The following is a 16111-nucleotide window of genomic DNA, read 5'->3' as shown; positions in this document are numbered from 1 at the left end:
AATATTCAGGTCTAATTTTTCCTTGAGTCTGAAAAGACCATTACTTTGGTCATGTCTGCATTAAGCACAAGCAATTATTATATTAACCATATAATAGTGTTAATTAGAAGTATAGAATAATAAACAGACTTATCAGCTTTTAAAAAGGAAAGGGAAATATCAGGCATTAAATATGGATAATTCAGTTTTTAGCCCATTGTGTTAATCATTTATAATCTTGAGTTCATGATTCAGTTCATTAAAAAAAATTATTCAGCTAAATCTGACAAAGCCTCACTTTAGCCACATTCTCAATGCTTAAAGATTCATAAAGTAAATAATGTTTTAATATGTTTGCTAGGTTACTCTAATAAAAACAGCAGAAGTCCGAGGTATGTCCTCATATGACACGCAATCGAATCAGAAATTAAACTATTTGCATATCTTCAAGCTTCCACAGCATATTCATGTTTTCAATAGCACAATTATTAGTTATTCAAATATGTATAGATTTGCTGATAGCCTGTAACGCGTCTCTAAATAAAACACACTAGAAGCACATTCGTTTTTTCCCTTTTTTTTATATCTCTAAACATGTAATACGACTTATTCAAAAACATAATCACTAATGAAATGATGAACGAGTTATGTCCCTGGATCAGTGTTATTAAATGAACATTAATCTGACTGAATTGATCGATGACGATGGGATTAAATCCTGCAGTGAAACTGCGCCCTCTGCTGTCCACACACACTTACAGCTCATCGACAGAAACTTCACTCTTTAAGGGCACAGTTCGGGCACAAATGAAAGTTTTGTCATCATCTACTCATCCTCATGTTGTTCCAAACCTGTGTGAGTGTCTTTCTTCTGCTGAACACAGAAGATGACATTTTAAAGAACAAGAGTACTAGGTAACCAAACAGTTGATGGACACAGTGACTTCCACTACTATGGTGTGTGTGTGTGTGTGTGTTTGGTTACTGGAAACAAGATGTCAGAAGTGCTGAACAGAGAACACACTCTTGCTCCCTCTGCTGGCACTAACACACATTATACAGCTTCATCTAAACGCCCAATTGATGTGAACAGTCACATTGTATCATTCTTCAAACATTATGGAACGTTACTTTTGAATCTGAAGGTTCTAAAACAAGTAGAAACATTTAAAAAACGTTAGACGAACATCCAACTGAAAAGTTTCAGAAATAAGACTTCCCATGAACATTAGTTTTTTGTAGGCTACTAAAGTTTTGAGAACATTATTCATAAGTAGATAACTTTGAACGAAACTTATATTCCCTGTAAACCCCAATGCTCAAAATAACTAATTGGTTTGAGTAGGACAAACTTAAATTAAACTAATTAGTTCAGTCAAATTAACTTTTACAAGTATTTAGAACTTTCTTTTTCTTTCAAGGTCACAGAACTGATATATTTCTGAACTGTTTCATTGTTTTGAGTTTTATAAAATTATTTATTTTAATTTCGACTGAAACGCCTGGGATTTCTATTTCCCAGCATGCTTTGCCAATGACACTCGAAAGGGAGAGTAAATGCTAAAATTAAGTGTAATATAATGTTTTTTTGTGCAAGATTAATGTTACGTGGGAGATTTAGTAGTGAATCATGTTGTGTTATGCTAATTTAGAATCATTTCTGTTAATGTTGGTTTTAGGAGAGTTACCATCATGGTGACAAGTGGTGTATACGGATTGATTTGAGAGCAAATTGAATTCTTATTTTTATGCACTCATAAAATAAGTGCTATTGTATAACTTTTTATAGTAAACATGTAATCAAATTAGTATGCTAGAAAATTAGCTTCTTTAAGTTAGCTTAGTATATCCTGATAGAAGTGTGCACATCGAGATTCAAGTTTTAAGTTAAATGTATAGTGTACTCAAACTTTTAAAGTAAAGAACAATTATAATGTATAAGTACAAAATTTACTTTGAAAACTTCAAAAACTTTGAATTTCTTAACTTAAAAAATTTGAGGCAACTGACTGAATTTTTTGCCAACTAATTCAGGTTTACAGTTTTAATGTTACTGGAAGAACGTTCACTGGGATTCAGAAAATTTGCAAAAAAGTTAGAGAAGTTCACATGGTCACACAACAGCTCTAACAGTGTGAAATCACACATTCTCGAAAAACACCTACACACACTCACACACACACACACACGCACAAACGCACGCACGCGCGTGCACAAACACACACACAGGCACGCCAAAGTGAGCTCCATTATAGTTCATATTTTTGATCTCCTGGGTGTGTGTGTGTGTGTGTGTGTGTGTGTGTGTGAGAGAGAGAGAGAGAGAGGAGTCAGTGTGTGTGTGTGTGTGTGTGTGTGTGTGTGTGTGTGTGTGTGAGGAGTCAGTGTGTGTGTGTGTGTGTGTGTGTGTGTGAGAGGAGTCAGTGTGTGTGTGTGTGAGAGAGGAGTCAGTGTGTGTGTGTGTGTGTGTGTGTGTGTGTGTGAGAGAGAAAGGAGTCAGTGTGTGTGTGTGTGTGTGAGTGTGTGTGTGTGTGTGTGTGTGTGTGAGAGAGAAAGGAGTCAGTGTGTGTGTGTGTGTGTGTGTGTGTGTGTGTGTGTCAGTGTGGGAAAGCAGCAGTAAAACAGTGAAACGCTTCATGACACGTTCAGACTTTAACACGTCCATGTAACGCCTGTGAGAGTCACGACCCGGAGTCTCCATCACAGATTAAACTCCTGACACTCTTCAGGACGTCCCGTTCGGGAAAACAGTCCTCAGAGAAGAAGAGCCTTATTTCATCTCAGACGGGAACGAAAAAGAGGATGTGATTCTACTGTCCGTCAAAAACATGTTGAGCTGATGAACAAAAACTCATGACTACAGCACCCAAAGAAGTGTTTAAACTGTTTTGACCAAGGATGTGAAAAATGTGTGCAACAACTGAGAAAGTGTTAAAACATTTGCAAGAGAAGACATTCTGCAAAACAGAATGTGATGACGAAGATCAAGTGGATCCCAGTTTAATTTAGTGTGTCTTAGCAAATGAGGAAAACTGTAACAGTCTTCAGGGTCTAAACTGTTCACCCTTGTTTCTAATGATGTGACAAAACCAGTTGTACATAATACAAGTCAGTTCACAGGGCAAAAACCGAATCAAAGTATAAGAGGAGGAAGAGTGTGTGTAAGAGGAGGAAGAGTGTGTATAGGAGATAGAGGAGGAAGAGTGTGTGTATGAGGAGGAAGAGTGTGTATAAGATATAGAGGAGGAAGAGTGTGTAAGAGGAGGAAGAGTGTGTGTAAGAGGAGGAAGAGTGTGTGTAAGAGGGGGAAGAGTGTGTCAGAGGAAGAGTGTGTGTAAGAGGAGGAAGAGTGTGTATAGGAGATAGAGGAGGAAGAGTGTGTGTATGAGGAGGAAGAGTGTGTATAAGATATAGAGGAGGAAGAGTGTGTAAGAGGAGGAAGAGTGTGTGTAAGAGGAGGAAGAGTGTGTGTAAGAGGGGGAAGAGTGTGTCAGAGGAAGAGTGTGTGTAAGAGGAGGAAGAGTGTGTGTAAGAGGAGGAAGAGTGTGTATAGGAGATAGAGGAGGAAGAGTGTGTGTATGAGGAGGAAGAGTGTGTATAAGATATAGAGGAGGAAGAGTGTGTAAGAGGAGGAAGAGTGTGTGTAAGAGGAGGAAGAGTGTGTGTAAGAGGAGCAAGAGTGTGTGTAAGAGGAAGAGTGTGTGTAAGAGGAAGAGTGTGTGTAAGAGGAGGAAGAGTGTGTGTAAGAGGAGGAAGAGTGTGTGTAAGAGGAGGAAGAGTGTGTGTAAGAGATAGAGGGGGAAGAGTGTGTGTAAGAGGAGGAAGAGTGTGTGTATGAGGAGGAAGAGTGTGTATAAGAGATAGAGGAGGAAGAGTGTGTGTATGAGGAGGAAGAGTGTGTGTAAGAGATAGAGGAGGAAGAGTGTGTAAGAGGAGGAAGAGTGTGTTTATGAGGAGGAAGAGTGTGTGTAAGAGGAGGAAGAGTGTGTGTAAGAGGAGGAAGAGTGTGTGTAAGAGATAGAGGAGGAAGAGTGTGTGTATGAGGAGGAAGAGTGTGTATAAGAGATAGAGGAGGAAGAGTGTGTGTAAGAGGAGGAAGAGTGTGTATAAGAGATAGAGGAGGAAGAGTGTGTGTAAGAGGAGGAAGAGTGTGTGTATGAGGAGGAAGAGTGTGTATAAGAGATAGAGGAGGAAGAGTGTGTGTAAGAGGAGGAAGAGTGTGTGTATGAGGAGGAAGAGTGTGTATAAGAGATAGAGGAGGAAGAGTGTGTGTAAGAGGAGGAAGAGTGTGTGTAAAAGGGGGAAGAGTGTGTGTGTAAGAGGAAGAGTGTGTGTAAGAGGAGGAAGAGTGTGTGTAAGAGGAGGAAGAGTGCGTGTAAGAGGAGGAAGAGTGTGTGTAAGAGGAGGAAGAGTGTGTGTAAGAGGAGGAAGAGTTTGTGTAAGAGTGTGTGTATGAGGAGGAATAGTGTGTAAGAGGAGATGAATCTCTCATTAACCTAGATTTTGCAGTTGCACAACTCTTTTGAGTAAAATGACCAACACGACGGTTGTCGTGCTGGTCCACTAGGTAGACCACACTGTAGTTGCAGCCGTCGTGTGTGCCAAGTACACTGCAGCCGTTAACGCCGGACAGAATGGGAGTCACACCACCATATGAAAAGAAGCGTAAATGTATGGAGAAGCATAGTTTACTGTAAAGCTACGTCTTAGTGTTCCTTATCTTGGCGAAAGCCGAGTACAAATCAGCATGAAGTTTTAACATCTACTCTCGTGTAATAGAAATCATGAAGATCTGGATACGTCCAGTGACTGCGGTGAATAGTGCTGCTGGCAACAAGGGAAAGACCTTGTGACAGCCTGGAGAGACAGCTGACAGGAGGAAAGAGACCCCAATGGGGCTGGTAAGGGTTAGTTACCCTTGTCGGCAGTATCCAGCTCCATGTTTACAGGATGCGAAATTAAAGAGAAAAATACCCATAGAGTCTGCAAGAGTGGGGGCGGAAGATGACTCAATGTTGGACAACATGGTTAACGACATAGGAATGGAAACGGATATGAGTATGGAGAGTAAGACTAGTTCAAGATCTGCAGGTAATAAAGTCATTGAACTCCAAGTTTGTGTCTGTGGCTGGAGCAAGGCGACAACGGTCAGGGGTTTGAAGGTTCGTCAAGGGAAAATTAAATGCTTGAGGGAGAAGGGACAAGGGCCTCGCATTGATCAGTACTTCTTACGAAGTCAGTCAAGTCAGTCGAATGAAATCCAGCGACAGGAACCAAACCACAGCTTGCAGGATATCAGCATCCCTGTCATAGAGGAGAGGAGGGCTTGCACAGTTAGTGATGAACATATTCATACTTGTGAACCCGGTCAGACTAACCAGCATAAGAGAGAAAAGAACCTCAACGGGCATAGGCCTGGAGTTAGATGGCCAAGAGCTTGTGAGAAAACTGCATGGGACACGGTAAACACAGATCTATGCTTTGCATTGGAAAGATTAACTGGTACAGTTGAAAAGAAGCTGGATAAATTTGGGGACATCATTTACGCATATGGAAGTGAGAGGTTCGGTGTGGAAAAAAGGAAGGAAAAAGTACAAACTACTCCTGGAATGTCTAGACGGCAGCAGAAAATTGAAGGGTTAGTTAGAGAAAGGAGACAGCTGAGGAAGCAATGGAAAAGAGCAGATCAAAGTCAGAAGGAGGGACTCAATCTCTTACATAGGGCCATAAAAGATAAGCTTGCAACATTACGCAGAGCTGAGCACCTACGGAAACGCTACAAAAAGAAGGAACGTGCGAGGGCTATTTCTATAAAGACCCATTCAAATTCGTGAAGAAGTTATTCACCAGGGAGAAGAATGGCACTTTAAAAGCATCTAGGGTTGAGCTAGAGAGATATTTGGAGGAAACGCATACAGATGCAAAAAGGCATGAGCCTATGTCAATTCCATCAGACATACCACCTATCAACCCACCAGAATACCAAATGGAGGTCTGTGCACCTAAGTTGAAAGAGGTAGAGCAGGCTGTGAGAAAGGCAAGGATTCATCATCTCCAGGGCCTAATGGAGTTCCGTACAGAGTGTACAAGAGTGCTTCAGGAGTTCTGCGAATTCTGTGGAATTTGATAAAAGTGGCATGGGAAAAACAGGTTGTACCTAGAGCATGGCACAGAGCAGGGGGAGTATTTATACCTAAAGAAAAAGATGCTACAAGCATCAGTCAGTTTCGTCCTATTTCACTATTAAACGTTGAAGGTAAGATTTTCTTCAGCATTATTGCCCAGAGATTGTCCACCTACCTATTAAAGAATGGCTTCATTGACACTTCAGTTCAAAAAGCGGGCATTCCAGGGTTCTCAGGATGCTTAGAACACATCAATGTTATCTGGCAACGAATTCAGTCAGCTAAAAAGGAGAGGAAGGAGCTCCATGTGACATTCCTGGATTTGGCTAATGCATATGGTTCAGTGCCACATGAGCTTCTTTGGGCAGCATTTGATTTTTTCAGAGTACCAATGTCAATAACAAATTTAATCAAAGCCTATTTTGGAGATTTGCAATTTTGTTTCTCAACTCCAAAATTCAGCACTGCATGGCAATGCTTAGAGGTTGGAATTATGGCAGGATGCACCATTTCTCCGCTGGCTTTTACCATGGCAATGGAAGTAATCATTAGGGCATCAAGATGGGTAGTAGGAGGAGAGCGCTTGGCTTTTGGGATGCGACTACCACCAATCAGAGCATACATGGATGACATGACAACCATGACTACAACAGTAGCCTGCACTAATCGGTTATTGGGGAAGTTAACAGATAATATTGAATGGGCACGAATGCAATTTAAGCCCTCTAAATCAAGGAGCATCTCGATAGTTAAAGGAAAGGTAGTAGATAAAACATTCTTCATTAATGGTGAGGCAATACCAACAGTTTCTGAGAAGCCAGTGAAGAGTCTTGGGAGATGGTACGATGGGGATCTGAAGGACACAGTTCGAGTGGGAGAAGTTAGACGACAAGCAGTGGAAGGGTTGAAGAGCATAAACAGCTGTGCTCTACCAGGCAAACTAAAACTCTGGTGCTTTCAGTTTGGTCTACTTTCGAGGTTGCTGTGGCCACTGACTGTGTACGAGGTTTCTTTGACAACAGTGGATAAGCTGGAAGCGTTAATAAGTTCATTCATTAGGAAAAGGTTGGGAGTTCCACGCTACCTCAGCAGAGTGGGACTTTATAGTAAAGGAATATTGCAGCTGCCAGTCTCTGCTTTAACCGAGGAGTTTAAATGTGCCAAGGTCAGACTGGAAATGACCTTAGTAGAGTCACGCGACAAATGTGTAAGGGAGGCAGCCCCTGTGGTAAAAACTGGTAGAAAGTGGTCAGCAAAGAAAGCTGTAGTAGAGGCAAAGGCTGACCTTCAAATTGGGGATATCGTGGGACAGGTACAGCATGGAAGAGGGGGTTTTGGGCTCAGTTTAGCTCCTCCTAAATGGCACAAGGCAGGCCCAGCTCAAAGGAGGAAGCTGGTAGTCAACGAGGTGCGAAAGCAGGAGGAGAGGATGAGGTGTATAGAGTCCATTTCCCAGGTCAAGCAGGGAGAGTGGATGAGATGGGAGAGTGTGGAACAACGCAAGATGGGCTGGCAACACCTTTGGTCAATGGGAGAGAGTAGGATCAGTTTCCTTATTAGGTCAACATATGATGTTCTCCCATCACCGCAGAACCTAAACCTCTGGGTAGGAGAGGATCCCTCTTGTCCTTTGTGTTCATCACCTGCCACATTAAGGCACATTTTGAGAGGATGTAAGGTGGCTCTTAGCCAAGGTCGGTTTACTTGGCGCCATGACCAAGTACTGCAATGTTTGGCTTCAGCATTGGAAGGCAAGCGTAGTATGACCAATAAGTTGCCGCCTGTTCTAGCAAAACATTACACGCAGAAGACAATATTCCTCCGCCCAGGCGAGCAACCACCAAGAAAAGGTGTTAACACCAATTCTCGCCCAGGACAACTAGAAGCTGCTAGGGACTGGAAGATGCTGGCTGATCTTGATCAACGGCTTATTTTTCTACCTGAGATTGCCACCACTAACCTACGACCAGATATTGTTTTGTGGTCTGGATCAGCACGCATTGTTCAACTGATAGAGTTAACAGTGCCACGGGAGGATGCGGTAGATGAGGCATTTGAGAGGAAGAAATTGCGGTATGCTCATCTGGCCACTGAAGCAGGACAGCGAGGATGGAGAGTCCAGGTTTATCCAGTGGAAGTGGGTTGTCGAGGTTTTGTGGCACACTCTACAACCCGGTTCCTCAGAGACGTCGGATTCAGTGGCCAAGAGTTGCGTCGCACAGTAAAGAACTTATCTGAAGCAGCAGAAAGGAGCAGCAACTGGCTGTGGTTGAGACGGAAAGATTCTAGCTGGCTGTGTACAGGCCGCCACGCTACGGTTTCGTAGAATTCTTGAAAAACTTGAAGAGTCTGTTGGTTTATTTGTATAGGTTGTATAGTATTTACAGTCATTACGTTCCTGTGTATATTGCGTGAATGACGGGTGGTTGGGCAGATATTGTGTTTTTGCGGTAGGTGGTATGCCATTCGGAACCGTTGCCACTGAAACTGCATATTAACGCACCAGTGGGGCTCGACAGCCTTAGTCAAACGGGTTGGCGCGTATGGTTGGGTTGCGGAGAGATTGTGAGATTGTGGTCAGGTCTCAGCAGCAGGAGGGATGTAGAGGTCAGTAAGCTGGGCTGAGTTGAGTGGGGGACGGAGGGGGGTGACTCTGGGACACCAGAGTCACTGTCGAGCCCTCTTGAGGTGTCGTGGGCTAGTCGACGAAACACTGATGACGGAAGGTGCCCACTTGAAGACCCTAGAGATGTCCCCTACTCGGCTCAATCCAGACGGTTGTTGTGCTGGTCCACTAGGGAGACCACACTGTAGTTGCAGCCGTCGTGTGTGCTGACGCGCCAAGTACACTGCAGCCGTTAACGCCGGACAGAATGGGAGTCACACCACCATATGGAAAGAAGCGTAATTGTATGGAGAATCATAGTTTACTGTAAAGCTACGTCTTAGTGTTGCTTATCTTGGCGAAAGCCGAGTACAAATCAGCATGAAGTTTTAACATCTACTCTCGTGTAATGGAAATCTTGTGTACTTTTTAAAACAGTAACTGATGACTTAAAGAAATGACATACGCTTTACTCAAGATCACATCAGTGCTTAATCTCACCACTATAAGCAAGGCATTTCAGTCCAATCACAGTCATTTACTTATCTGTTTAATGTATTATAAACAATAACTAGAATGTACATTTCCTGAAGAAAATGTGACTGCTGCGTTTCTGAGCAGTTGCTAGGGTATTTTTGGTGGTTGCTAGGGGTATTTATGGTGGTTGCTATGGTGTTACTAAGTGGTTGTTAGTTGTCAAAGTTACTCTGGAGTTTTTATAGAGTTCTTAAAATCTTTATTAACGAGTGCCTTTGGGTGTGGCTATGAAGATTGGCTGCTTGATAATATAAATCCTCTGAGGGAGAGACGCAGGGGTGTCAGGCCCTTTGGTGTCTGTGTGTGTGAAAAAGTTGGTTGGGATTTGAATTTCTGAACATTCCGCAATGTTAAAGTCCCTGTAAAGTCAAAATTAAGTATGTGTTCTGAGTTTGTCATATCACAGAAAAATGTGTTATTAGCCACCCAGCCAAATTTGAATGATAAAAAAAGCCGGCAAGTGCATCAAATAAGCTATCAAAATCTTGAAAAAATGAGCAGTACTCTCTGCTCTCAAACGCTGGAGGCGTGTCCGTTGGCTGCGCTGAAACCACACCCACTCGTGGTAAAGCTGTCGTTGCCACAATGAACTGTCACCCGCTACAGCCGGAATGGATGCTCCTAGCAGCTTATTAGGTTAATTATAACATAAGCGCACAAGGCAACTTACACTCATTGGTGGGCACGCACTGCCGATGATGGCACCAGTTGTCGGCGCGACGGGAGGATGAAGGCCGAGGCGGGAGATAGTCGGTTCGGCCCCATTCACCAGTAACAGCGGATTATCAGTGAATCCCAGTTGTCTCCGACGAAAGTTTATAAAACTATCCCGTGTAAAATGATCACTACAGAGGCGGGTTCTGGTGGTGATCCTCAGCTCTCCATCAAGGTGGCTCTTCACAAAATTAATCCACCTCTTCTTGATGTGATCGTATTTAGGAAATTTAAATCAGGACACCGATCTGTTTTGTACATGATCGCATCCAGGTAGTACGCATTTCCGTGACGAAGACATAACTAGCGAACTGTACGCTGTAGTAACAAATAAAAGTACTGACAGTAACTCGCGATTGAGCGGCAAACTTACGCGAATGTGCTCTATTTATATTTTTAGGTGAGCGGCCTGCCTCAGTGGCTATAGTGCGTCATCGAGCCCCGTTTTAGACCCGCCCAAAAATTCCGGAAAATAGCAATGGTGAAAAACTGTTAAACGGTCTAACTCCACAATTCAGTACTTCACAGTTCACAGTCTTTGTAATATGTTTTAGCAATACATTTCTAAAATTTATAATGTGTTTAGAATTTTTTTTAATTGCCTTTACAGGGACTTTAAGTAAATGGGATTTTTTTGGCCGTTTTTTCGTCCGCTGTGCAAACATCGTACACCCGATCGCTTAGAAAAGATATAGAACTCCTCTCCTCAACGAGCCGCACCTTTTGATGCTCCACTCATGGGTCTGTGACAAACGGTGCAGGAGGAGTAGCGCGCCAAACATTCGCCTGGAATTATAAAAAGAACTAGAATGTACATTTCTTGAAAAAAATATGAGTGGTGCTTGCAGTGGCAAAACGCAACACTCAGTTGCTAGGGTGTGGTACATGATTGTATCAGAGCCAACAAACATGTCTGTACGATGTTCTGGTGCTGAGATATGGCTTTTTCGTTTTGTTCAGGTGTTTGCTAGGGCGTTGCCAGGGTGTTCTGGGTGGTTGCTAGGCGGTTGCTAGGGTTTTCTGGGTGGTTGTTATGGTGTTGCTAGTCGGTTGTTATGGTATTCTGGGTGGTTGCTAGAGCGTTGCTAGTCAGTTGCTAGGGTGTTCTGGGAGGTTGCTATGGTGTTGCTAGGCGGTTACTAGGGTATTCTGGGTGGTTGCTAGGGTGTTCTGGGTGGTTGCTATGGTGTTGCTATGTGGTTGCTAAGGTATTCTGGGTGGTTTCTAGGCAGTTGCTAGGGTATTCTGGGTGGTTGCTATGGTGTTGCTAGGCTGATGCTAGGGTTTTCTGGGTGGTTGCTAGGGTACTGCTAGTCAGTTGCTAGGGTGTTTTGGGTGGTTGCTTGGGTGTTGCTAGGTGGTTGCTAGGGTATTCTGGGTGGTTTCTTGGCAGTTGCTAGGGTATTCTGGGTGGTTTCTTGGCAGTTGCTAGGGTATTCTGGGTGGTTGCTAGGGTGTTCTGTGTAGTTGCTAGGTGGTTGCTAGGGTGTTCTGGGTGGTTGCTATGGTGTTGCTAGGTGGTTGCTAGGGTATTTAGTGTGGTTGCTAGGCGGTTGCTAGGGTGTTCTGGGTGGTTGCTATGGTATTGCTAGGCGGCTATGGTGTTTTTTTGTGGCTGCTTTTTCGTCCACTGGGCGAACATCGTACACCCGATCGCTTCGAAAAGTCAAAGCACACCTCTCCTCAATGAGGCGCATGATTTGACGGCTCACTCATGGGCCTGTGACAAACGATGCAGGAGGAGTTGCGCGCCAAACTTTGTCCAGAATTATAAATAAAAAATCTCTGCGTCCAAACTATCAATTTCAATCGTTTTCCAAAAGTTGCTCATCCACACTGAAATGTCTGAAAACGCTTACATCCCGGTACTGCGTATGAGTCATTTCCGCTAGCCGTTTATTTACTTTCCGGCTCTTTGAAACTTTGTGGCAATGTCGAGGAAAGGCACTGAGTTTTTTAAATGGGCCGACAGTGAGGTGGAGTTGTTGCTGCGAGTAATCATTCTGTTTCCTTTGTAGAAATGCAATCTGCATTATGTACAAACTGACATTAATCTTTAACAAGGCTGTCAAAACGGAGAGCATCCAAAACAACTGCTGTACAATGTCGTTCACCATCTTGGCTGAATTGGTCATATAACTGCATCACATGACTAAAAAAATGCATCATCGTATTCAAAAGCCTCTTTTTTCACAGTCCACACTACGACGCGAAGACGGTATTTTCTAATTTATCCGCTTTGACTTAAAACGCTGTCTCAGTGTGGACGGAAGGCCAAAACGGAGAGAAAAAGATGCGTTTTCAAACGAAAACATATTAGTGTGGACAAGGCCAGAGGTGTTAACGACCAGGATAAAACACGGGGGTTTCGTGACACTGAGGAATGTAAAAATGTTTCACTCAGACTAATGTTTTCAAAGATTTGAAAGAGGACAACCCTGAACTCCTTATCGTTCTCAGTTACAAGCCTATAACATAAGTATATGAATTTAAAAGTAGGCCTATAACAGTCTGATAAAACAGTTGATATAGAACTTTTAATATTAATATCTAATTGAGCTGAACTGGTGAAATATTTTAGGATTTTTAACCCAGAACGCTTCTTCACAAGTGGTTAAAACTGCTGACAAATTTACTTTGCCCACTTACTTTTACTTCCTCTTATCACGTGTGATCATTGACGACCTGTGCGTATATAAGACACACACACCGACTCACAGATACAATCAGCAAATGCTCGATCTCAGATACAACTCCATTTCACTAGACTCACACTTTTCTCCAAGGTAATGTATTCTTCCTAATGGTCTTTCTTTATTATGTATTTAGAATATCATACTATGGAGCTAGAAATGTGTCTTTATTATATGCGAGAAATAAATTATCTGAGAGAAAAAAAAACAGTTTGAGATAAAAAGTTGTCACACTGATAGCAAAAAAGCATTTCATGAGAGAAAAAATAATATTTGAGAGAAAAAGTTTTCATACCAATAGCAAAAAATAATATTTGTGACTAAAAAAAGTTTTGAGAGAAAGTATTTTCTCATATAACATAAAAAAATATACATTTGAATTTTTTTTTTCTGAGAAAAAAAATCTCTCTCAAAATACTTTGAAAAAAATCTCAAATATATATTTTTGCTATCAGTGTGAAAACATTTTCTCAAAGAAAAAAAAATGTTTCTCTCAAAACGCGTTTCTTTGCTCTCGATGCAATTTTTTGCTCTCGTGTCAGGATTTTCCTTAAGCTGTGAAAATTGTGTCATGGGCGGGGCCACGTTCTTTTTTTCCTATTGGAACATTCCTATTGGCCAGTCGGGTGGGCATCGTCTCGTCTTGGGAGTCGAACTGAATCATTACACCATTGTTCGCGTACGGATCGCCTAGATAGATGCCTCCTCTGCCTTAGAGTTTAGATTCTGTGCCCGACCCCGAGGTCGGGCCGATATTTCCCGTCACTATCCTCGGGCGGGGCCTTTGATCTGGAGACGTGCACTCCCAACGCAAAAGAGTGCGGCGCGGGACTAGATTTGATGGCCGAGTGCAAGCGTGGGCGCGGGCGGTAATGCACTCACTCGTGTGTGTGGGTTCCGGGAGAATAAAACGATTCGTGGGACTCCCGCAAACTAGAAATATCTATGAATAAAACATAAAACGAATAAATTTTTATTCATCTGTTGCAGAAAAGCAATACGAACAACTAAAACAATTAAAAATGATTTACAGGCCATAGTTTTGTTTTATAACATGTTTGCAGCGTTGAGCGATGTAGCCAATTTTCAAATACAAATGGCGTCACGTCACAGGCAATTCTTGAGATTCGCCTTCGAGGGCCAGGCATACCAATACAAAGTCCTGCCGTTCGGCCTGTCCCTGGCACCCCGTACATTTACGAAGTGCATGGACGCGGCTCTCGCACCCCTGAGACTTCAGGGCATGCGAATTTTGAACTACTTGGACGATTGGTTGATTCTAGCTCGATCACGATCAGAGCTCATAGAACACAGGGCCACATTACTCGAACATCTCGAGAATCTGGGTCTCTCAGTCAATTGGGCAAAGATTGGGCAATCCATGGCAGCGCGTCTGTCGCCAGAGCGCGAACGGGACATTCAGCGCGCCGTGAAATCCTTTCGCCGCGGCTCGATTGTCCAGCTCAAAAGGTTCCAGAAAATGCTGGGCCTCATGGCCTCAGCAGCTTCAGTGCTCCAGCTGGTCCTGCTTCGCATGCGCCCACTGCAGCTGTGGCTGAAAGCGCGAGTTCCGCCCAGGGCATGGACCGCTGGTCGGTTTCGCCTCCGGGTCATTCTGAAATGCGTCTCAGCTTTGGAACCTTGGCAGAAAACCGACTGGTATCAGTCAGGTGTGAGTCTGGGGACTCCCTCGATTGTGACGCTGGTGTCCACGGACGCCTCCACCTCGGAATGGGGAGCGCTGCTCGAGGGCAGACCGTTCTTTGGCCAGTGGTCAGAACGGGAGAAGCTCCTACACATAAACTGTCTGGAAATGATGGCATTCGACAACGCGCTACGGCGCTTCTGTCCCCAGATAAAGGGCCACCACGTCTTGGTCCGGTTGGACAACATGTCAGTGGTGGCATACATAAATCGCCAGGGCGGCATCAAGTCCCGAAACCTTTACAGGCTAACGGAACGCCTCCTGGTCTGGGCTCAGCACAACCTGCTTTCGCTGAAAGCGGCGCATGTGCCTGGTCGCCTGAATCTGGGACCAGACAGACTGTCCAGAAACAATGTCCCAGCAGGGGAATGGTCGCCGCAGACGATCCAACTGCTGTGGGAGACATTCGGCAGAGCGCAGGTGGACTTGTTCGCGTCTCACGAGAACGCTCACTGTCCGAAATATTTCTCCAAGAGCAAGGACGCGCTGGCCCAGGCTTGGCCCCGCTGTCCCCTCTATGCTTTTCCCCCCGTCTCACTCCTGCCTCAAGTGCTGGAGCGAATCAGGGAAAATGGATGCCCAGTGCTGCTTGTGGCTCCACTCTGGACAAACCAGACGTGGTTTCCGGTCCTTATGCGGCTGACCAGCACTGCCCCGTGGCCAATACCCCTGAGGAAAGACCTCCTCTCTCAGGCCAAGGGCTCGATTTGGCATCCTCGCCCGCAACTATGGTCCCTACACGCATGGGCCATCAACGGGTACCCGCTAACCTCCCGGAGGGAGTGTTAAACACGATCACGCAGGCGAGGGCCCCGTCTACTAGACGGCTCTACTCCTCGAAATGGTCTGTGTTCTCTGCCTGGTGTTAAGCTCAGGGCTTTTCACCAGTAGACTGCGGGGTCACGGAAGTACTCTCCTTCCTGCAAGAGCTACTGGATAAGGGCAGGACCCCATCCACGCTCAAAGTGTACGTGGCGGCCATAGCAGCGTTCACAAAACCTGTGTCTGGCCAGTCACTGGGGAATAACGACCTAGTCGTGCGATTCCTCAGGGGAGCTTGGAGGCTGAACCCTCCTAGACCTCCTTCAGTCCCGGTGTGGGACCTTTCTACGGTTTTGAAAGCCATGAAAGGTGCCCCGTTCGAGCCAATCCATTTGTCAGACATGAAGCATCTGTCTTTCAAAACGGTGTTTCTTTTGGCTCTCGCTTCAGTGAAGCGCATAGGGGACTTACAAGCGCTTTCTGTAAGCGCGTCATGTATGAATTTGGGCCTAATGACTCAAAAGTCATACTCAAACCAAGGCACGGGTACGTGCCCAAATCCCTCAACACACCGTTCAGGGCCCAGGGAGCACAGCTCTGGTTCGCTTCGGCGATGAAAACCAGTGTACCAGCCTTATCGAGCTATATTTATAGGGCGAGATTGCGCCTTTTCTGGCGGGACGTGACAAAATGGGCGCGAAATGCCCCCATAGGATAGTGTCACGCAGCGACTCTCTCGATAGGCTGCTGCTGTTGCCGCAGGGCAGCCAATAGGCACGCGAGCCGTCCTGCCTATATCTGCATACTGCTGCACAGCGTTTTACATTAATTCAAAATTAAGGATAATTTTTAGCTTCAATATCTCGTGGAAAAGAGGTTTTCCCCGTAGCGTAAGATATTACGCAGTACTCGTTCCCTCTCTAGAGAGAACCGAGGTTACGTTAGTAACCGAGTACGTTTTTATGTTATAACAGTGGTTTGTGTGTTAATG

Source organism: Siphateles boraxobius, unplaced genomic scaffold (genome assembly GCF_051911475.1).
Source record: "Siphateles boraxobius isolate OS27281-9 unplaced genomic scaffold, OSU_SipBor_1 262, whole genome shotgun sequence".
In the NCBI taxonomy this organism is placed as follows: domain Eukaryota; kingdom Metazoa; phylum Chordata; class Actinopteri; order Cypriniformes; family Leuciscidae; genus Siphateles; species Siphateles boraxobius.
This window is presented reverse-complemented; position numbering follows the sequence as displayed.